Here is a 21755-nt window from a genome sequence, read left to right as displayed (position 1 = left end):
TGGATTTATGTTACCCTAAAAGGTTTTATATAAGTAAATGGGGATCCTTAGTGCTGAGTCTCTGAATTATGTATATGTGATTATAGATATGAGGTATTGATTGAAAGATTATAGGTTAATCTGTATATAGATTATATATTTTCTGTTATTTTTTAAACCACCTTGTTGCTTATTTTATTATTATTATTTTTAATCACCATGTTGCTTATTTTTATATTATGAAATGCCTTTATATGTGCAATTGCAATTAGAAAGTTGTTCCATATGTGAGTCATTACATGTATGCATCCAATTAGTACATGTATGTATCCAATCAACTAATTAGTAATGCTATTGGTCCGGTGCATTTTAAAAAGAGCCTGCTAGGCTGCTGATGTATCCTCTGACGAAACCGCTCTTGGATAACAGCGGAGAAACGCGTAAGAAAGGTGATTACCGGACACTCTGATTGCTGAGATATAAGCCCGTTCATGAACGAGCTACATCACGGCGGACGTCTGATGTAAAGACAGCGGTGAAGGGGAAAAAGCAATTTGAGACCGAGCAAAAGGAGGTCTCTACCCCACGGCAGGGAGAAATATCCCGACCGCGAGTGCCAATAAGATCCAGCCACGGTTAACGGGGGTCGTAGCATACCGCTGTGTTTCACCAACCATCACAGCGCTCTCCCCCTGTTTTCTTTCATTACTCACGTGAGTTACATATGAACTTTAACTGCAGTAAATAATAAGAATTTACTTACCGATAATTCTATTTCTCATAGTCCGTAGTGGATGCTGGGGACTCCGTAAGGACCATGGGGAATAGCGGCTCCGCAGGAGACTGGGCACATCTAAAGAAAGCTTTAGGACTATGTGGTGTGCACTGGCTCCTCCCCCTATGACCCTCCTCCAAGCCTCAGTTAGGATACTTTGCCCGGACGAGCGTACACAATAAGGAAGGATTTTGAATCCCGGGTAAGACTCATACCAGCCACACCAATCACACCGTACAACCTGTGATCTGAACCCAGTTAACAGCATGATAACAGAGGAGCCTCTGAAAAGATGGCTCCCAACAATAATAACCCGATTTTTGTAACAATAACTATGTACAAGTATTGCAGACAATCCGCACTTGGGATGGGCGCCCAGCATCCACTACGGACTATGAGAAATAGAATTATCGGTAAGTAAATTCTTATTTTCTCTGACGTCCTAAGTGGATGCTGGGGACTCCGTAAGGACCATGGGGATTATACCAAAGCTCCCAAACGGGCGGGAGAGTGCGGATGACTCTGCAGCACCGAATGAGAGAACTCCAGGTCCTCCTCAGCCAGGGTATCAAATTTGTAGAATTTAGCAAACGTGTTTGCCCCTGACCAAGTAGCTGCTCGGCAAAGTTGTAAAGCCGAGACCCCTCGGGCAGCCGCCCAAGATGAGCCCACTTTCCTTGTGGAACGGGCTTTTACAGATTTTAGCTGTGGCAGGCCTGCCACAGAATGTGCAAGCTGAATTGTACTACAAATCCAACGAGCAATAGTCTGCTTAGAAGCAGGAGCACCCAGCTTGTTGGGTGCATACAGGATAAACAGCGAGTCAGATTTCCTGACTCCAGCCATCCTGGAAACATATTTTCAGGGCCCTGACAACATCCAGCAACTTGGATTCCTCCAAGTCCCTAGTAGCCGCAGGCACCACAATAGGTTGGTTCAGGTGAAAACGCTGGAACCACCTTAGGGAGAAACTGAGGACGAGTCCTCAATTCCGCCCTGTCCGAATGGAAAATCAGATAAGGGCTTTTACAGGATAAAGCCGCCAATTCTGACACGCGCCTGGCCCAGGCCAGGGCCAACAGCATGACCACTTTCCATGTGAGATATTTTAACTCCACAGATTTCAGTGGTTCAAACCAATGTGACTTTTGGAACCCAAACTACATTGAGATCCCAAATTGCCACTGGAGGCACAAAAGGAGGCTGTATATGCAGTACCCCTTTTACAAACGTCTAAACTTCAGGGACTGAAGCTAGTTCTTTTTTGGAAGAAAATTGACAGGGCCGAAATCTGAACCTTAATGGACCCCAATTTCAGGCCCATAGACACTCCTGTTTGCAGGAAATGTAGGAATCGACCCAGTTGAATTTCCTCCATCGGGCCTTACTGGCCTCGCACTACGCAACATATTTTCGCCAATTGCGGTGATAATGTTTTTGCGGTTACATCCTTCCTGGCTTTAGATCAGGATATGGATGACTTCATCCGGAATGCCTTTTTTCCTTCAGGATCCGGTGTTCAACCGGCATGCCGTCAAACGCAGCCGCGGTAAGTCTTGGAACAGACAGGGTCCTTGCTGGAGCAGGTCCCTTCTTAGAGGTAGAGGCCACGGATCCTCCGTGAGCATCTCTTGAAGTTCCGGTTACCAAGTCCTTCTTGGCCAATCCGGAGCCACGAATATAGTGCTTTCTCCTCTCCATCTTATCAATCTCAGTACCTTGGGTATGAGAGGCAGAGGAGGGAACACATACACTGACTGGTACACCCACGGTGTTACCAGAGCGTCTACAACTATTGCCTGAGGGTCTCTTGACCTGGCGCAATACCTGTCGAGTTTTTTAATCATGTGGACGACTTCTGGGTGAAGTCCCCACTCTCCCGGGTGGAGGTCGTGCTGAGGAAGTCTGCTTCCCAGTTGTCCACTCCCGGAATGAATACTGTTGACAGTGCTATCACATGATTTTCCGCCCAGCGAAGAATCCCTGCAGCTTCTGCCATTGCCCTCCTGCTTCTTGTGCCACCCTGTCTGTTTACGTGGGTGACTGCCATGATGTTGTCCGACTGGATCAACACCGGCTGACCTTGAAGCAGAGGTCTTGCTAAGCTTAGAGCATTGTAAATGGCCCTTAGCTTCAGGATATTTATGTGAAGTGATGTATGCAGGCTTGACCCTAAGCCCTGGATATTCCTTCCCTGTGTGACTGCTCACCAGCCTCGCAGGCTGGCATCCGTGGTCACCAGGACCCAGTCCTGAATGCCGAATCTGCGGCCCTCTAGAAGATGAGCACTCTGCAACCACCACAGGATGGATACCCTTGTCCTTGGTGACAGGGTTATCCGCTGATGCATCTGAAAATGCGACCCGGACCATTTGTCCAGTAGGTTCCACTGGAAAGTTCTTGCGTGGAATCTAACGAATGGGATTGCTTCGTAGGAAGCCACCATTTTTACCCAGAACCCTTGTGCATTGATGCACTGAGACTTGGTTCGGTTTTAGGAGGTTCCTGACTAGCTCGGATAACTCCCTGGCTTTCTCTTCCGGGAGAAACACCTTTTTTCTGGACTGTGTCCAGGAACATCCCTAGGAAACAGAAGACAAGTCGTCGGAACCAGCTGCGATTTTGGAATATTGAGAATCCAATCGTGCTGCCGCAACACTACCTGAGATAGTGCTACACCGACTTCCAACTGTTCCCTGGATCTTACCCTTATCAGGGAATCGTCCAAGTAAGGGATAACTAAAATTCCCTTCCTTCGAAGGGATATCATTTCGGCCATTACCTTGGTAAAGACCCGGGGTGCCGTGGACCATCCCTACGGCAGCGTCTGAACTGATAGTGACAGTTCTGTACCATAACCTGAGGTACCCTTGGTGAGAAGGGTAAATTTTGACATGAAGGTAAGCATCCTTGATGTCCCGAGACATCATGTAGTCCCCTTCTTCCAGGTTCGCAATCACTGCTCTGAGTGACTCAATCTTGAATTTGAACCTCTGTATGTAAGTGTTCAAAGATTTTAGATTTTAGATTTAGAATCGGTCTCACCGAGCCGTCTGGCTTCGGTACCACAATAGTGTGGAATAATACCCCGTTCCCTGTTGCAGGAGGGGTACCTTGATTATCACCTGCTGGGAATACAGCTTGTGAATGGCTTCCAAAACTGCCTCCCTGTCAGAGGGAGACGTCGGTAAAGCCGACTTTTGGAAACGGCGAGGGGGAGACGTCTCGAATTCCAATATGTACCCTTGAGATATTACCTGAAGGATCCAGGGGTCTACTTGCGAGTGAGCCCACTGCGCACTGAAATTCATTGAGAACGGGCCCCCACCGTGCCTGAGCTTGTAAGGCCCTAGCGTCATACTGAGGGCTTGGCAGAGGCGGGAAAGGGTTTCTGTTCCTGGGAACTGGCTAATCTCTTCAGCCTTTTTCCTCTCCCTCTGTCACGAGCAGAAAAGAGGAACCTTTTGTCCGCTTGCCAACAAAGGACTGCGCCTGATAATACGGCGTCTTATTTTGAGAGGCGACCTGGGGTACAAACGTGGATTTCCCAGTTGTTGCCGTGGCCACCAGGTCTAAAATACCGACCCCAAATGTCCCCTTTCAAAGGCAATACTTCCAAATGCCGTTTGGAATCCGCATCACCTGACCATTTTACTGGTAGAATTGGACAACGCACTTATACTTGATGCCAGTCGGCAAATATTCCGCTGTGCATCATGCATATATAGAAATGCATCTTTTAAATGCTCTATAGGCAATAATATACTATCCTTATCTAGGATATCAATATTTCCAGTCAGGGAATCCGACCATGCCAACCCAGCACTGCACCTCCAGGCTGAGGCGATTGCTGGTCGCAGTATAACACCAGTATGTGTGTGAATACATTTTTGGATACCCTCCTGCTTTCTATCAGCAGGATCCTTAAGGGCGGCCATCTCATGAGAGGGTAGAGCCCTTGTTCTTACAAGCGTGTGAGTGCCTTATCCCCCCTAGGGGGTGTTTCCCAACGCACCCTAACCTCTGGCGGGAAAGGGTATACAGCCAATACTTTTTAAGAAATTATCAATTGTTATCGGGGGGAAACCCACGCATCATCACACACCTCATTTTATTTCTCAGATTCAGGAAAACTACAGGTAGTTTTTCCCTCACCGAACATAATACCCCTTTTTGGTGGTACTCGTATTATCAGAAATGTATAAAACATTTTCCATTGTCTCAATCATGTAATGTGTGGCCCTACTGGAAATCACGGTTGTCTCTTCACCGTCGACACAGGAGTCAGTATCCGTGTCGGCGTCTGTATCTGCCATCTGAGGTAACGGGCGCTTTAGAGCCCCTGACGGCCTATGAGACGTCTGGACAGGCACAAGCTGAGTAGCCGGCTGTCTCATGTCAACCACTGTTTTTTTTTTTTGTTTTTTTATACAGAGCTGACACTGTCATGTAATTTTCAACAGTACATCCACTCAGGTGTCGACCCCCTAGGTGGTGACATCACTGTTACAGACACTCTGCTCCATCTCCACATCATTTTTCTCCTCATACATGTCGACACAAACGTACCGACACACAGCACACACACACAGGGAATGCTCTGATAGAGGACAGGACCCCACTAGCCCTTTGGGGAGACAGAGGGAGAGTATGCCAGCACACACCAGAGCGCTATATATATATATACAGGGATAACCTTATATAAGTGTTTTTCCCCTTATAGCTGCTGTATGTTTTAATACTGCGCCTAATTAGTGCCCCCCTCTCTTTTTTTTAACCCTTTCTGTAGTGTAGTGACTGCAGGGAAGAGCCAGGGAGCTTCCGTCCAACTGAGCTGTGAGGGAAAATGGCGCCAGTGTGCTGAGGAGATAGTCTTCGCCCCCTTTTCGGCGGCCTTATCTCCCGTTTTTCTGTATATTCTGGCAGGGGTTAAATGCATCCATATAGCCCAGGAGCTATATGTGATGTATTTTTTGCCATGTAAGGTATTTTTATCATGTTTTATTGCGTCTCAGGGCGCCCCCCCCAGCGCCCTGCACCCTCAGTGACCGGAGTATGAAGTGTGCTGAGAGCAATGGCGCACAGCTGTGCGCTACCTTATTGAAGACAGGAACGTCTTCTGCCGCCGATTTTTCCGGACCTCTTCGCTCTTCTGGCTCTGTAAGGGGGCCGGCGGCGAGGCTCCGGGACCCATCCAGGCTGGGCCTGTGATCGTCCCTCTGGAGCTAATGTCCAGTAGCCAAGAAGCCCAATCCACTCTGCACGCAGGTGAGTTCGCTTCTTCTCCCCTTAGTCCCTCGATGCAGTGAGCCTGTTGCCAGCAGGTCTCACTGAAAATAACAAACCTAAACTAAAACTTTCACTAAGAAGCTCAGGAGAGCCCCTAGTGTGCACCCTTCTCGTCGGGCACAGAAATCTAACTGAGGCTTGGAGGAGGGTCATAGGGGGAGGAGCCAGTGCACACCACATAGTCCTAAAGCTTTCTTTAGATGTGCCCAGTCTCCTGCGGAGCCGCTATTCCCCATGGTCCTTACGGAGTCCCCAGCATCCACTTAGGACGTTAGAGAAAAGAGGCGTTGGTTACAACTGTTGCTGTTCATCCACAAGAAGGAATTTAATGTATCAATTACAATTGGAAAGTAACGTGTAACCCTGATTTAGGGTTTAAACAACACTTATACTGAGGTAGTTATAATATGGTGACTAAAATGGAGTATAAGCATATATATTATTCATATAAAAGTTAATGGATGTTGTAATACTGTATGCATGTTGTGAGGTAAATAATACAGTTCACATATATGTAATTGTATGTACATTGATGTAAATGTAGTGGTGAATACAATGAAGGCTTATTTTATGGTTTCACAGTGTATCTAAAGGGTTAATGTCCTTGTGCTCCTAACTGTCAATCACCTAGTGAGGTGATTGCCAGTGGGCGGGGCATCACCTCAGAGTGGGTCATGTGACTACTAGAGAGGAGTGGAGAGGTGCTGTGAGTGTAGCTGAGAGAGAGACTGCATATCCCTTGGTGAGAGGACATAGTTTTTTGCTGCTCCGGCCGTCGCCCGCATTAGAGCTGAGCGGTATACATTGCGGCGGCCGGAGGGGGCTTAGTGTGTGAAGCCAGAACAGGGCTTCCTTACTGTAAAGGTGGTGACAGCAGCATTGAGACTCAGAACTGTTCATAGAACCCAAGATCAGCGCTAGTCAACTCACCCAGCAGTATTGGAAGGGCACATCTGTGACAGGGACACAGAGAGGGTTCCTTCCTACCTATTACCGGCACAGACTCTGACAGCCACAACAAAGAAGCCAGGACCAGCAGCAGAGGCTCCATTCTGTGTGGCTGTAAGTGTAAGGGAGGAGTCGGGGGAGCATCCTGCAGCAGCATCACTAGATGGTAGAAGTGTGAGTGCATAATCCAGCCATTTATATTACCCCTACACTAAGCACAGCAAGCCATAGGTGACTATTGTACATAGTCAATTTCATATTGGGACTAAGTACTCCAGGGCTAGGCCGCAATAATGGCTATTAAGCAGGAGGATAGTAATGGGTCACAGTAGTCAGAGTGACCTATAATTACAGTTCCATGTATGGCTTAATCATAGTGCTAAGGAGAAGGTAGAAAGCACTGGGTATATATATGTAACAGGAGGAGTGGAGTGAAACTTGAACTGTTTAACGCTTCATAAATAGTTTTAAAACTCCCCCATATATCAGCATCACATCAGTCAAAGGAGAGCCAGAGACATTGTTCCGCAGCGCTAAATAGAAAGTAACACCCTAAAGCTGCCACCTAATGTGTGTATTTATGCCCCTGAATTAGCAGAATTAGAGTCAAGGACATTAAAGGTAGCCATACTACAGTGACATTGGATGGATGTTAAAGCCTCTTAGCCACAAAGGATTAGAATATCATCCCGATTCAAGGACTAGCTTGTGGCACTTTAATACAACTGTGTTATATGTATATTCGTGAACCCGTAAGAAGGACTGACACGTAAGAGACTATTAGTTATAAAGTTAAAGGATTTGAGCTCGCTGTGACTATGATAAGAGAAACCATCTCTTGCAGATATATTTAATATAGACTCATCCTAAGAGACAACAATAATTTGAGGCATACAGGAATCGAAAAGCTATATATGCTCTGAAATATAGAAAGCATCAGCTACTTCAAATGGACACAAGGACGCAGCATAACAAAGGTTTATCATACCAGCTTCTTAGGAGTTTAGTTTAATACTGGACAACTACAGTAACATTTTTACTGAGGAAAGGATACAGATTCCTTGGTAATCAACTGTTGATGTTACTATCTATGAGCTAAATAGATACTTTCTGTTATCTGCCAAGGAGGAACTATAAGTAACCTTATAGGAGAAAGTAATCGCTACCATAAGTAGACTGAGCCAAACATCTTTCTCTTTAACTGAAGGGAGAACTGATAGTTGATACTAAAACATAGTGTCAGACATTCTGTATTAACTGCTGTTATTTTTAGGAAGTTTATGGGCCCTTATAGTGCACTATCATATTAAGAGTACCCGGGTCACTCTAACACCTAAGGGTGTCTTGAAAAGAAAAAGGATTTGTTGTATTGCATGCAGGTACTGTGTATAGGCCTAATTGACAGGCTGTTAGCATGGATTAATGACTTAAAGGGGAATGTGTAATTGATGAAATGTTAATGTATACTTAATCCATTTGGTACTGGTCATTAAAGTGTTATACTTTCCATGTGTGTCTGGTCCGTCTGGAAGTTGATCTGAAGATCCTGGAAGAAAGAGACAGGTATATTAGATAATATATCTATGATATAAGGGAATCATCCCCTAAGGATAGAGATCAGGCTTACTCAAGCAAGCCTTAACGGTAGTTAAATACTACACATAGCTTGAGTGGAGGCACAGCTATTAGGTAACCATCCCTTAATAGAATACATAGACAGCTCTCGTTCAAGGTAATGAGGGTAGGGTTACATTTGGAGGCACCGCGTGAGATAGAAGTTACACTCAGGCCCTGTTACACCACAGGTGTCAGCTGCCATTAATTATTATTGATAAAGTCCTCACATCCCTAAAAATAAAATACAAATATGGGAAAGAAGCAAAGGAACAGGGAGAAGGTTGGACATAAAGCCATTGCTGTATCAGTTGGGAGAGTTGAAGCCATTAGAGAATGTAAAAGTATGGACAAACAAGAGTACCGTAAGGGACCAGGCTTAAAGGAAGAGGTGACATGCAAGTTTGTGGGAACTTTTGTAAATAACCTAGGTGTGAAAAATGAAAAAATATTAGATGTCCCTGTAGAGTTGGAGAAGAGAAAGAAAAAATCAAAGGACAAGAAAGTCAAACTTGATCCCCACCTAAAGGATAGTGAGGGAGGTGTTAGTGACAACCTTGCTCATACTTTGGTCGCTAACATGGATTATGGAATGAAAGGAGATAAGAATGTTCTACCACTGAAAGAGAGAGTTCCAGGGGAAGTGAAGATAGATGTAGGTATACAGAGATTAGAAACTGTGCTAAAGCAAATAGCTGAGGATTATAAGAAACATGGACAATTAGTATTAGCTCTTCCAAAAGATCAACAGAAGGACCTGCTTTCCCGGTTTCCAACTTCCATTGAGGAACCAACAAGAAGAGATAGCCCAGTGGATCTACAGACCCCGATAGAGGTGATAAGACATATAGCACTGGACAGGTCTAAACATCAGTTGTTGGAGGTTCTAGATGAAACCCAATGGAAGCTAAAAGAAGAACAGATGTTTAACACCAAAATTGATGAGAGGAACAAAGAGCTTGAGAGAGAACTTTGGTTTATACAGAGAGAGATGGAAACCATGGCATCTGATGAAAGACAAACCAGAGTGGATCAGGAGCAACAAAAGTTGATAATGTACCAGCAGCAGGAAGACAATATTCATTCTCTGGAATCAAAAATAACTGAGTTGTCTGAATTATTGGAAGTGGGTAAAGAAACTGAAAAGGAGGATCATATTTGTCTGAATGAAATGAAAGAAAGACTGTCTCAGCTAGAATCTGAGAATAAAATACTCAAGGATGCCAACTTCCTAAACAACTGTCCTGAAGACCGTATCCATGAATTTTCTATGCGACCGGATACTAAGGACATAGCATTACAGACTGAGGTAGTGGATGGTATATTGCTGAGACAATCTTCTATGAATAAAGTTGATAGTAAAGGGACACAGTATATGTCTCTTAAAATGAATTGCACAGTAATATGGTTCCATGTGAAGAAAGGCTATGGCTTCATTAAAAGGCATGACACCGGAGAAGACATATTTGTACATTGGACATCCATAACGAAGAATAACCCCCTAAAACTGTTGTACAGTGTAGGAGATGGAGAGAAAGTAGAATTTGAAGTGTTGGAAGGGGAAAAGGGTGTACATGCAGCAAATGTGACTGGCATAGGTGGAGTACCAGTGAAAGGGAGTCGATTTGCTCCAAACCGACGAGGATCATACAGTTATTGTTATCAACCACGAGAAAAAGTGGTTGATGAAGGGAGTGCATATTCAGAACAAAGGCAAGGGAGAGATCCAGCTCCATGTCATCCTTCTACAACCTTACATTACCGACCTCTCTCGAGATTCAATGGTAGAGTAAATCAGTCCCAGGATCAAGAAACGGAAAATTCAGATGCTAAAGACTTGATAACTTTAGAAGCTTCGTCAGAGAAAGAAACTAGTCTCAGTGAAAATCGTAGTGAGGTACATGATAACTTTACCCTAGCACAATCTCTTAAATCTTCCATCCGAAGTCCAGTACTAAAAGAAGTCAATAAATCAGGTGTAGAAGAGCAAGGGAAACCAGCACGATCAGAGAACACTATCCCTGGGAGGCATGAAGGCTATGTAGTTCCATCCCTCCCTATTTGGCCAACAGTTAAAATGGTTGAGATGAGGTGGCTTGCTAATGGATGTGAATGAATATATACTATTTTAGCATAGTGAGTAAGGTAGATGGTGCATTGGCACCTAAAGATGTTAAACAGTGACAATGCACCAGGGGGAGAAATGTAACCCTGATTTAGGGTTTAAACAACACTTATACTGAGGTAGTTATAATATGGTGACTAAAATGGAGTATAAGCATATATATTATTCATATAAAAGTTAATGGATGTTGTAATACTGTATGCATGTTGTGAGGTAAATAATACAGTTCACATATATGTAATTGTATGTACATTGATGTAAATGTAGTGGTGAATACAATGAAGGCTTATTTTATGGTTTCACAGTGTATCTAAAGGGTTAATGTCCTTGTGCTCCTAACTGTCAATCACCTAGTGAGGTGATTGCCAGTGGGCGGGGCATCACCTCAGAGTGGGTCATGTGACTACTAGAGAGGAGTGGAGAGGTGCTGTGAGTGTAGCTGAGATAGAGACTGCATATCCCTTGGTGAGAGGACATAGTTTTTTGCTGCTCCGGCCGTCGCCCGCATTAGAGCTGAGCGGTATACATTGTGGCGGCCGGAGGGGGCTTAGTGTGTGAAGCCAGAACAGGGCTTCCTTACTGTAAAGGTGGTGACAGCAGCATTGAGACTCAGAACTGTTCATAGAACCCAAGATCAGCGCTAGTCAACTCACCCAGCAGTATTGGAAGGGCACATCTGTGACAGGGACACAGAGAGGGTTCCTTCCTACCTATTACCGGCACAGACTCTGACAGCCACAACAAAGAAGCCAGGACCAGCAGCAGAGGCTCCATTCTGTGTGGCTGTAAGTGTAAGGGAGGAGTCGGGGGAGCATCCTGCAGCAGCATCACTAGATGGTAGAAGTGTGAGTGCATAATCCAGCCATTTATATTACCCCTACACTAAGCACAGCAAGCCATAGGTGACTATTGTACATAGTCAATTTCATATTGGGACTAAGTACTCCAGGGCTAGGCCGCAATAATGGCTATTAAGCAGGAGGATAGTAATGGGTCACAGTAGTCAGAGTGACCTATAATTACAGTTCCATGTATGGCTTAATCATAGTGCTAAGGAGAAGGTAGAAAGCACTGGGTATATATATGTAACAGGAGGAGTGGAGTGAAACTTGAACTGTTTAACGCTTCATAAATAGTTTTAAAACTCCCCCATATATCAGCATCACATCAGTCAAAGGAGAGCCAGAGACATTGTTCCGCAGCGCTAAATAGAAAGTAACACCCTAAAGCTGCCACCTAATGTGTGTATTTATGCCCCTGAATTAGCAGAATTAGAGTCAAGGACATTAAAGGTAGCCATACTACAGTGACATTAGATGGATGTTAAAGCCTCTTAGCCACAAAGGATTAGAATATCATCCCGATTCAAGGACTAGCTTGTGGCACTTTAATACAACTGTGTTATATGTATATTCGTGAACCCGTAAGAAGGACTGACACGTAAGAGACTATTAGTTATAAAGTTAAAGGATTTGAGCTCGCTGTGACTATGATAAGAGAAACCATCTCTTGCAGATATATTTAATATAGACTCATCCTAAGAGACAACAATAATTTGAGGCATACAGGAATCGAAAAGCTATATATGCTCTGAAATATAGAAAGCATCAGCTACTTCAAATGGACACAAGGACGCAGCATAACAAAGGTTTATCATACCAGCTTCTTAGGAGTTTAGTTTAATACTGGACAACTACAGTAACATTTTTACTGAGGAAAGGATACAGATTCCTTGGTAATCAACTGTTGATGTTACTATCTATGAGCTAAATAGATACTTTCTGTTATCTGCCAAGGAGGAACTATAAGTAACCTTATAGGAGAAAGTAATCGCTACCATAAGTAGACTGAGCCAAACATCTTTCTCTTTAACTGAAGGGAGAACTGATAGTTGATACTAAAACATAGTGTCAGACATTCTGTATTAACTGCTGTTATTTTTAGGAAGTTTATGGGCCCTTATAGTGCACTATCATATTAAGAGTACCCGGGTCACTCTAACACCTAAGGGTGTCTTGAAAAGAAAAAGGATTTGTTGTATTGCATGCAGGTACTGTGTATAGGCCTAATTGACAGGGGGTTAGCATGGATTAATGACTTAAAGGGGAATGTGTAATTGATGAAATGTTAATGTATACTTAATCCATTTGGTACTGGTCATTAAAGTGTTATACTTTCCATGTGTGTCTGGTCCGTCTGGAAGTTGATCTGAAGATCCTGGAAGAAAGAGACAGGTATATTAGATAATATATCTATGATATAAGGGAATCATCCCCTAAGGATAGAGATCAGGCTTACTCAATCAAGCCTTAACGGTAGTTAAATACTACACATAGCTTGAGTGGAGGCACAGCTATTAGGTAACCATCCCTTAATAGAATACATAGACAGCTCTCGTTCAAGGTAGGGTTACAAACGATTAAATTACAACAGCTGTATCCAGTAGGATTTTGTGGACCCTTTAATAAACATTCCGTTGTCATCAAGGGCAATATGAAATAGATCCTGATTACATTTAGATATGGATAGTGGTGCCTATATATGTTGACTCCATTGTATTTTATTGAATGTGGGTTTCTTCTGTCTATATATATTTTTTAAAAATAAGGAGCTTGTATATTTTATTTTTTGCGCTCCCTTGATAACAAGTGTGATTATCTTTAAAATTTGGTTTATTATTGGTAGAACAGTACTACCTATGGGAGCAGCATTTTATAATATATGGTGAAAATTAATAGATGTATAAAGATTAAATAAGCAACAAATTGGTGAAATAGATAAGTTTTGATAGGAGCGCTGGGTTCTATATATATATATTGACATTTGGTTATATATATGTATAGACTTTATAAATTCTTGACAGAGATGTGCCTGAGCAGCGGCCCTCCCCAGCCCTATCCCAAATCATACTTATTTTGCATAGGAGATACCATGGTCATGAAGATTGTTCTCCCAGGGTGAGGTTCATTCATTGCATTCTGGGTATGCTGACCCCTGTGATTTCCCCAAATGTGGGAAACTCGACTGCATTATTTGTGGTAGTGGGGGACTGTGTTTGTGCTTTCCTCTGGTCAGCTCTGGTAAAAGTCAGATTTATTTGTCTCAGATCTTCCTCCAGCCTTGTTCTTCTTTCGAGAGTTTCCATGTGCTGCCTCAGTTGGATCTCCTTCACTTGACAGGGGGGTGCCCGAGCAGCGACCCTCCCCAGCTCTAGCCCAACTCCTACTTACCTGCCAGGTGAGATACTATGATCATGAAGGTGCTTCTCCCAGGGCAAGGCTCACCCATTGTACTCTGGGTGTGCTGCTCCTGCGGTTTCCCCAAATGTTGGACACTTGACTGCATAATTTGTGTTTCCCCTGGTCGGCTCTCGTATAATTCAGATCTCTTTGTCTCAGGTCTCTCTCCAGCCTAGTTTGCTGTCTGTTTCCACTTCTCTTTTCTTGAGTTGCTCCCTTCTATGCCCTTGCGCACTATCCTGACTTCTCCCGTCTGCTTACTTTGTGCCTTCCAACGCACAATGCAAACTACAGGTAGTGCTGCAGGGCCCACACCCTTTTACTTGCCTTACAGAGCAGCTCTGGAGCTGTTACAGTGCCCAGCTGCTGCAAGAAATCAGCTTGAATGCTTCAGGGGCTGGGGCATAGCCCCACACCGAAGGAGGGTGGAGGTGTTTAATGCGAACTAAGGGTCATCCAAGCGCCGCAAAAGGCCGCCATGCCCTGCACGCCCCTTTTCTCTTTTCATATGCAGACGAGGGTTGAAGCCAACTTTGACCCACTGCTTGGATGACATCACCATATGCAAATCCATCTGCTGCAGGCCTTCCCCCAGGAATGCTTGCACTAGTTGTTGCATTTGGTTTGTTGTTTGGGGGTGCTTCAGTATTAGGCAGCCTTCTGCCCTCCCATGTTCATCTGAAAATATGTGTTCTCCCTGCAGTTGTTGTCCCCAGATGAGAGTTCCCTTGTGCTGCCTCAGTTGAATCTCCTTTACTTGACAGAGATGTGCCTGAGCAGCGGCCCTCCCCAGCCCTATCCTAAGTCATACTTATTTTGCATAGGAGATACCATGGTCATGAAGATTGTTCTCCCAGGGTGAGGTTCATTCATTGCATTCTGGGTATGCTGACCCCTATGATTTCCCCAAATGTGGGAAACTCGACTGCATTATTTGTGGTAGTGGGGGACTGTGTTTGTTCTTTCCTCTGGTCAGCTCTGGTAAAAGTCAGATTTCTTTGTCTCAGATCTTCCTCTAGCCTTGTTCTTCTATCGAGAGTTTCCTTGTGCTGCCTCAGTTGGATCTACTTCACTTGACAGCCCGAGCAGCGACCCTCCCCAGAACTATCCCAAATCCTACTTACCTGCCAGGTGAGATACTATGATCATGAAGGTGCTTCTCCCAGGGCAAGTCTCACCCATTGCACTCTGGGTGTGCTGCTCCTGCGATTTCCCCAAATGTGGGAAACTTGACTGCATAATTTGTGTTTCCCCTGGTCGGCTCTCGTATAATTCAGATCTCTTTGTCTCAGGTCTCTCTCCAGCCTAGTTTGCTGTCTATTTCCACTTCTTTTTTCTTGAGCCGCTCCCTTCTATGCCCTTGCGCACTATCCTGACTTCTCCCGTCTGCTTAATTTGTGCCTTCCAACGCACAATGCGAACTACAGGTAGTGCTGCAGGGCCCACGCCCTTTTACTTGCCTTACAGAGCAGCTCTGGAGCTGTTACAGTGCCTAGCTGCTGCAAGAAATCAGCTTGAATGCTTCAGGGGCTGGGGCATAGCCAACATGAGCCCCACACCGAAGGAGGGTGGATGTGTTTAATGCGAACTAGGGGTCATCCAATCGCCGCAAAAGGCCGCCATGCCCTGCACGCCCCTTTTCTCTTTTCATATGCAGACGAGGGTTGAAGCCAACTTTGACCCACTGCTTGGATGACATCACCATATGCAAATCCATCTGCTGCAGCCTTCCCCCAGGAATGCTTGCACTAGTTGTTGCATTTGGTTTGTTGTTTGGGGGTGCTTCAGTATTAGGCAGCCTTCTGCCCTCCCATGTTCATCTGAAAATATGTGTTCTCCCTGCAGTTGTTGTCCCCAGATGAGAGTTCCCTTGTGCTGCCTCAGTTGAATCTTCTTTACTTGACAGAGATGTGCCTGAGCAGCGGCCCTCCCCAGCCCTGTTAGGCCATCATCTACACGGCATAGCCCTGAATTTTCCAATGCGCAGCTCTTTGCAAAAGAGAGATATTGGCAAGGAAAAGCTGTCTTGTACCTTTGCATTTTTCTCCCAAACGAAGGACACTAGAATGAAAATTTTAAAGCCTCCTGTTAGTGCTTCATCTACACGGTATAGCCCTGAATTTTCCAATGCGTAGCTCTTTGCAAAAGAGAGATATTGGCAAGGAAAAGCTGTCTTGTACCTTTGCATTTTTCTCCCAAACGAAGGACACTAGAAAGAAAATTTTAAAGCCTCCAGTTAGGCCATCATCTACACGGCATAGCCCTGAATTTTCCAATGCGCAGCTCTTTGCAAAAGAGAGATATTGGCAAGGAAAAGCTGTCTTGTACCTTTGCATTTTTCTCCCAAACGAAGGACACTAGAAAAATTTTTTTAAAGCCTCCTGTTAGGCCATCATCTACACGGCATAGCCCTGAATTTTCCAATGCGCAGCTCTTTGCAAAAGAGAGATATTGGCAAGGAAAAGCTGTCTTGTACCTTTGCATTTTTCTCCCAAACGAAGGACACTAGAAAGAAAATTTTAAAGCCTCCTGTTAGGCCATCATCTACACGGAATAGCCCTGAATTTTCCAATGCGCAGCTCTTTGCAAAAGAGAGATATTGGCAAGGAAAAGCTGTCTTGTACCTTTGCATTTTTCTCCCAAACGAAGGACACTAGAAAGAAAATTTTAAAGCCTCCTGTTAGGCCATCATCTACACGGCATAGCCCTGAATTTTCCAATGCGCAGCTCTTTGCAAAAGAGAGATATTGGCAAGGAAAAACTGTCTTGTACCTTTGCATTTTTCTCCCAAACGAAGGACACTAGAAAGAAAATTTTAAAGCCTCCTGTTAGGCCATCATCTACACGGCATAGCCCTGAATTTTCCAATGCGCAGCTCTTTGCAAAAGAGAGATATTGGCAAGGAAAAGCTGTCATGTACCTTTGCATTTTTCTCCCAAACGAAGGACACTAGAAAGAAAATTTTAAAGCCTCCTGTTAGGACATCATCTACACGGCATAGCCCTGAATTTTCCAATGCGCAGCTCTTTGCAAAAGAGAGATATTGGCAAGGAAAAGCTGTCTTGTACCTTTGCATTTTTCTCCCAAACGAAGGACACTAGAAAAATTTTTTTAAAGCCTCCTGTTAGGCCATCATCTACACGGCATAGCCCTGAATTTTCCAATGCGCAGCTCTTTGCAAAAGAGAGATATTGGCAAGGAAAAGCTGTCTTGTACCTTTGCATTTTTCTCCCAAACGAAGGACACTAGAAAGAAAATTTTAAAGCCTCCTGTTAGGCCATCATCTACACGGCATAGCCCTGAGTTTTCCAATGCGCAGCTCTTTGCAAAAGAGAGATATTGGCAAGGAAAAGCTGTCTTGTACCTTTGCATTTTTCTCCCAAACTAAGGACACTAGAAAGAAAATTTTAAAGCCTCCTGTTAGGCCATCATCTACACGGCATAGCCCTGAATTTTCCAATGCGCAGCTTTGTGCAAAAGAGAGATATTGGCAAGGAAAAGCTGTCTTGTACCATTGGATTTTTCTCCCAAACGAAGGACACTAGAAAGAAAATTTTAATGCCTCCTGTTAGGCCATCATCTACACGGCATAGCCCTGAATTTTCCAATGCGCAGCTCTTTGCAAAAGAGAGATATTGGCAAGGAAAAGCTGTCTTGTACCTTTGCATTTTTCTCCCAAACGAAGGACACTAGAAAGAAAATTTTAAAGCCTCCTGTTAGGCCATCATCTACACGGCATAGCCCTGAATTTTCCAATGCGCAGCTCTTTGCAAAAGAGAGATATTGGCAAGGAAAAGCTGTCTTGTACCTTTGCATTTTTCTCCCAAACGAAGGACACTAGAATGAAAATTTTAAAGCCTCCTGTTAGTGCTTCATCTACACGGTATAGCCCTGAATTTTCCAATGCGTAGCTCTTTGCAAAAGAGAGATATTGGCAAGGAAAAGCTGTCTTGTACCTTTGCATTTTTTTCCCAAACGAAGGACACTAGAAAGAAAATTTTAAAGCCTCCTGTTAGGCCATCATCTACACGGCATAGCCCTGAATTTTCCAATGCGCAGCTCTTTGCAAAAGAGAGATATTGGCAAGGAAAAGCTGTCTTGTACCTTTGCATTTTTCTCCCAAACGAAGGACACTAGAAAGAAAATTTTAAAGCCTCCTGTTAGGCCATCATCTACACGGCATAGCCCTGAATTTTCCAATGCGCAGTTCTTTGCAAAAGAGAGATATTGGCAAGGAAAAGCTGTCTTGTACCTTTGCATTTTTCTCCCAAACGAAGGACACTAGAAAGAAAATTTCAAAGCCTCCAGTTAGGCCATCATCTACACGGCATAGCCCTGAATTTTCCAATGCGCAACTCTTTGCAAAAGAGAGATATTGGCAAGGAAAAGCTGTCTTGTACCTTTGCATTTTTCTCCCAAACGAAGGACACTACAAAGAAAATTTTAAAGCCTCCTGTTAGGCCATCATCTACACGGCATAGCCCTGAATTTTCCAATGCGCAGCTTTGTGCAAAAGAGAGATATTGGCAAGGAAAAGCTGTCTTGTACCAATGGATTTTTCTCCCAAATGAAGGACACTAGAATGAAAATTTTAAAGCCTCCTGTTAGTGCTTCATCTACACGGTATAGCCCTGAATTTTCCAATGCGTAGCTCTTTGCAAAAGAGAGATATTGGCAAGGAAAAGCTGTCTTGTACCTTTGCATTTTTCTCCCAAACGAAGGACACTAGTAATAAAATTTTAAAGCCTCCTGTTAGGCCATCATCTACACGGCATAGCCCTGAATTTTCCAATGCGCAGCTCTTTGCAAAAGAGAGATATTGGCAAGGAAAAGCTGTCTTGTACCTTTGCATTTTTCTCCCAAACGAAGGAAACTAGAAAGAAAATTTTAAAGCCTCCTGTTAGGCCATCATCTACACGGCATAGCCCTGAATTTTCCAATGCGCAGCTCTTTGTAAAAGAGAGATATTGGCAAGGAAAAGCTGTCTTGTACCATTGGATTTTTCTCCCAAACGAAGGACACTAGAATGAAAATTTTAAAGCCTCCTGTTAGGGCATCATCTACACGGTATAGCCATGAATTTTCCAATGCGTAGCTCTTTGCAAAAGAGAGATATTGGCAAGGAAAAGCTGTCTTGTACCTTTGCATTTTTCTCCCAAACGAAGGACACTAGAAAGAAAATTTTAAAGCCTCCTGTTAGGCCATCATCTACACGGCATAGCCCTGAATTTTCCAAGGCGCAGCTCTTTGCAAAAGAGAGATATTGGCAAGGAAAAGCTGTCTTGTACCTTTGCATTTTTCTCCCAAACGAAGGACACTAGAAAGAAAATTTTAAAGCCTCCAGTTAGGCCATCATCTACACGGCATAGCCCTGAATTTTCCAATGCGCAGCTCTTTGCAAAAGAGAGATATTGGCAAGGAAAAGCTGTCTTGTACCTTTGCATTTTTCTCCCAAACGAAGGACACTACAAAGAAAATTTTAAAGCCTCCTGTTAGGCCATCATCTACACGGCATAGCCCTGAATTTTCCAATGCGCAGCTTTGTGCAAAAGAGAGATATTGGCAAGGAAAAGCTGTCTTGTACCAATGGATTTTTCTCCCAAATGAAGGACACTAGAATGAAAATTTTAAAGCCTCCTGTTAGTGCTTCATCTACACGGTATAGCCCTGAATTTTCCAATGCGTAGCTCTTTGCAAAAGAGAGATATTGGCAAGGAAAAGCTGTCTTGTACCTTTGCATTTTTCTCCCAAACGAAGGAAACTAGAAAGAAAATTTTAAAGCCTCCTGTTAGGCCATCATCTACACGGCATAGCTCTGAATTTTCCAATGCGCAGCTCTTTGTAAAAGAGAGATATTGGCAAGGAAAAACTGTCTTGTACCATTGGATTTTTCTCCCAAACGAAGGACACTAGAATGAAAATTTTAAAGCCTCCTGTTAGGCCATCATCTACACGGCATAGCCCTGAATTTTCCAATGCGCAGCTCTTTGCAAAAGAGAGATATTGGCAAGGAAAAGCTGTCTTGTACCTTTGCATTTTTCTCCCAAACGAAGGACACTAGAAAGAAAATTTTAAAGCCTCCAGTTAGGCCATCATCTACACGACATAGCCCTGAATTTTCCAATGCGCAGCTCTTTGCAAAAGAGAGATATTGGCAAGGAAAAGCTGTCTTGTACCTTTGCATTTTTCTCCCAAACGAAGGACACTACAAAGAAAATTTTAAAGCCTCCTGTTAGGCCATCATCTACACGGCATAGCCCTGAATTTTCCAATGCGCAGCTTTGTGCAAAAGAGAGATATTGGCAAGGAAAAGCTGTCTTGTACCAATGGATTTTTCTCCCAAATGAAGGACACTAGAATGAAAATTTTAAAGCCTCCTGTTAGTGCTTCATCTACACGGTATAGCCCTGAATTTTCCAATGCGTAGCTCTTTGCAAAAGAGAGATATTGGCAAGGAAAAGCTGTCTTGTACCTTTGCATTTTTCTCCCAAACGAAGGACACTAGAAATAAAATTTTAAAGCCTCCTGTTAGGCCATCATCTACACGGCATAGCCCTGAATTTTCCAATGCGCAGCTCTTTGCAAAAGAGAGATATTGGCAAGGAAAAGCTGTCTTGTACCTTTGCATTTTTCTCCCAAACGAAGGACACTAGAATGAAAATTTTAAAGCCTCCTGTTAGTGCTTCATCTACACGGTATAGCCCTGAATTTTCCAATGCGTAGCTCTTTGCAAAAGAGAGATATTGGCAAGGAAAAGCTGTCTTGTACCTTTGCATTTTTCTCCCAAACGAAGGACACTAGTAATAAAATTTTAAAGCCTCCTGTTAGGCCATCATCTACACGGCATAGCCCTGAATTTTCCAATGCGCAGCTCTTTGCAAAAGAGAGATATTGGCAAGGAAAAGCTGTCTTGTACCTTTGCATTTTTCTCCCAAACGAAGGAAACTAGAAAGAAAATTTTAAAGCCTCCTGTTAGGCCATCATCTACACGGCATAGCCCAGAATTTTCCAATGCGCAGCTCTTTGTAAAAGAGAGATATTGGCAAGGAAAAGCTGTCTTGTACCATTGGATTTTTCTCCCAAACGAAGGACACTAGAATGAAAATTTTAAAGCCTCCTGTTAGTGCTTCATCTACACGGTATAGCCATGAATTTTCCAATGCGTAGCTCTTTGCAAAAGAGAGATATTGGCAAGGAAAAGCTGTCTTGTACCTTTGCATTTTTCTCCCAAACGAAGGACACTAGAAAGAAAATTTTAAAGCCTCCTGTTAGGCCATCATCTACACGGCATAGCCCTGAATTTTCCAAGGCGCAGCTCTTTGCAAAAGAGAGATATTGGCAAGGAAAAGCTGTCTTGTACCTTTGCATTTTTCTCCCAAACGAAGGACACTAGAAAGAAAATTTTAAAGCCTCCAGTTAGGCCATCATCTACACGGCATAGCCCTGAATTTTCCAATGCGCAGCTCTTTGCAAAAGAGAGATATTGGCAAGGAAAAGCTGTCTTGTACCTTTGCATTTTTCTCCCAAACGAAGGACACTAGAAAGAAAATTTTAAAGCCTCCAGTTAGGCCATCATCTACACGGCATAGCCCTGAATTTTCCAATGCGCAGCTCTTTGCAAAAGAGAGATATTGGCAAGGAAAAGCTGTCTTGTACCTTTGCATTTTTCTCCCAAACGAAGGACACTACAAAGAAAATTTTAAAGCCTCCTGTTAGGCCATCATCTACACGGCATAGCCCTGAATTTTCCAATGCGCAGCTTTGTGCAAAAGAGAGATATTGGCAA

The 21755-nt window shown here is 43.7% G+C and overlaps 4 non-coding genes across 4 annotated transcripts; all 4 read left to right on the top strand.

Moving 5' to 3' along the window:
• The first annotated feature begins 13636 nt into the window (after positions 1-13636).
• Positions 13637-13800, top strand: LOC135033540 (U1 spliceosomal RNA). The gene has a single exon (XR_010228899.1). It is a non-coding gene; the product is annotated as a U1 spliceosomal RNA (small nuclear RNA).
• Positions 13801-13952: 152 nt separating this feature from the next.
• LOC135033502 (U1 spliceosomal RNA) lies at positions 13953-14115 on the top strand. The gene has a single exon (XR_010228862.1). It is a non-coding gene; the product is annotated as a U1 spliceosomal RNA (small nuclear RNA).
• A 661-nt stretch (positions 14116-14776) lies between these two features.
• Positions 14777-14940, top strand: LOC135033514 (U1 spliceosomal RNA). Its single transcript, XR_010228874.1, has one exon. It is a non-coding gene; the product is annotated as a U1 spliceosomal RNA (small nuclear RNA).
• Positions 14941-15085: 145 nt separating this feature from the next.
• LOC135033549 (U1 spliceosomal RNA) lies at positions 15086-15248 on the top strand. Its single transcript, XR_010228907.1, has one exon. It is a non-coding gene; the product is annotated as a U1 spliceosomal RNA (small nuclear RNA).
• The last annotated feature ends 6507 nt before the right edge of the window (positions 15249-21755 follow it).

This window comes from Pseudophryne corroboree, unplaced genomic scaffold (genome assembly GCF_028390025.1).
Source record: "Pseudophryne corroboree isolate aPseCor3 unplaced genomic scaffold, aPseCor3.hap2 scaffold_572, whole genome shotgun sequence".
NCBI classification, from domain to species: domain Eukaryota; kingdom Metazoa; phylum Chordata; class Amphibia; order Anura; family Myobatrachidae; genus Pseudophryne; species Pseudophryne corroboree.
This window is presented reverse-complemented; position numbering and strand designations above follow the sequence as displayed.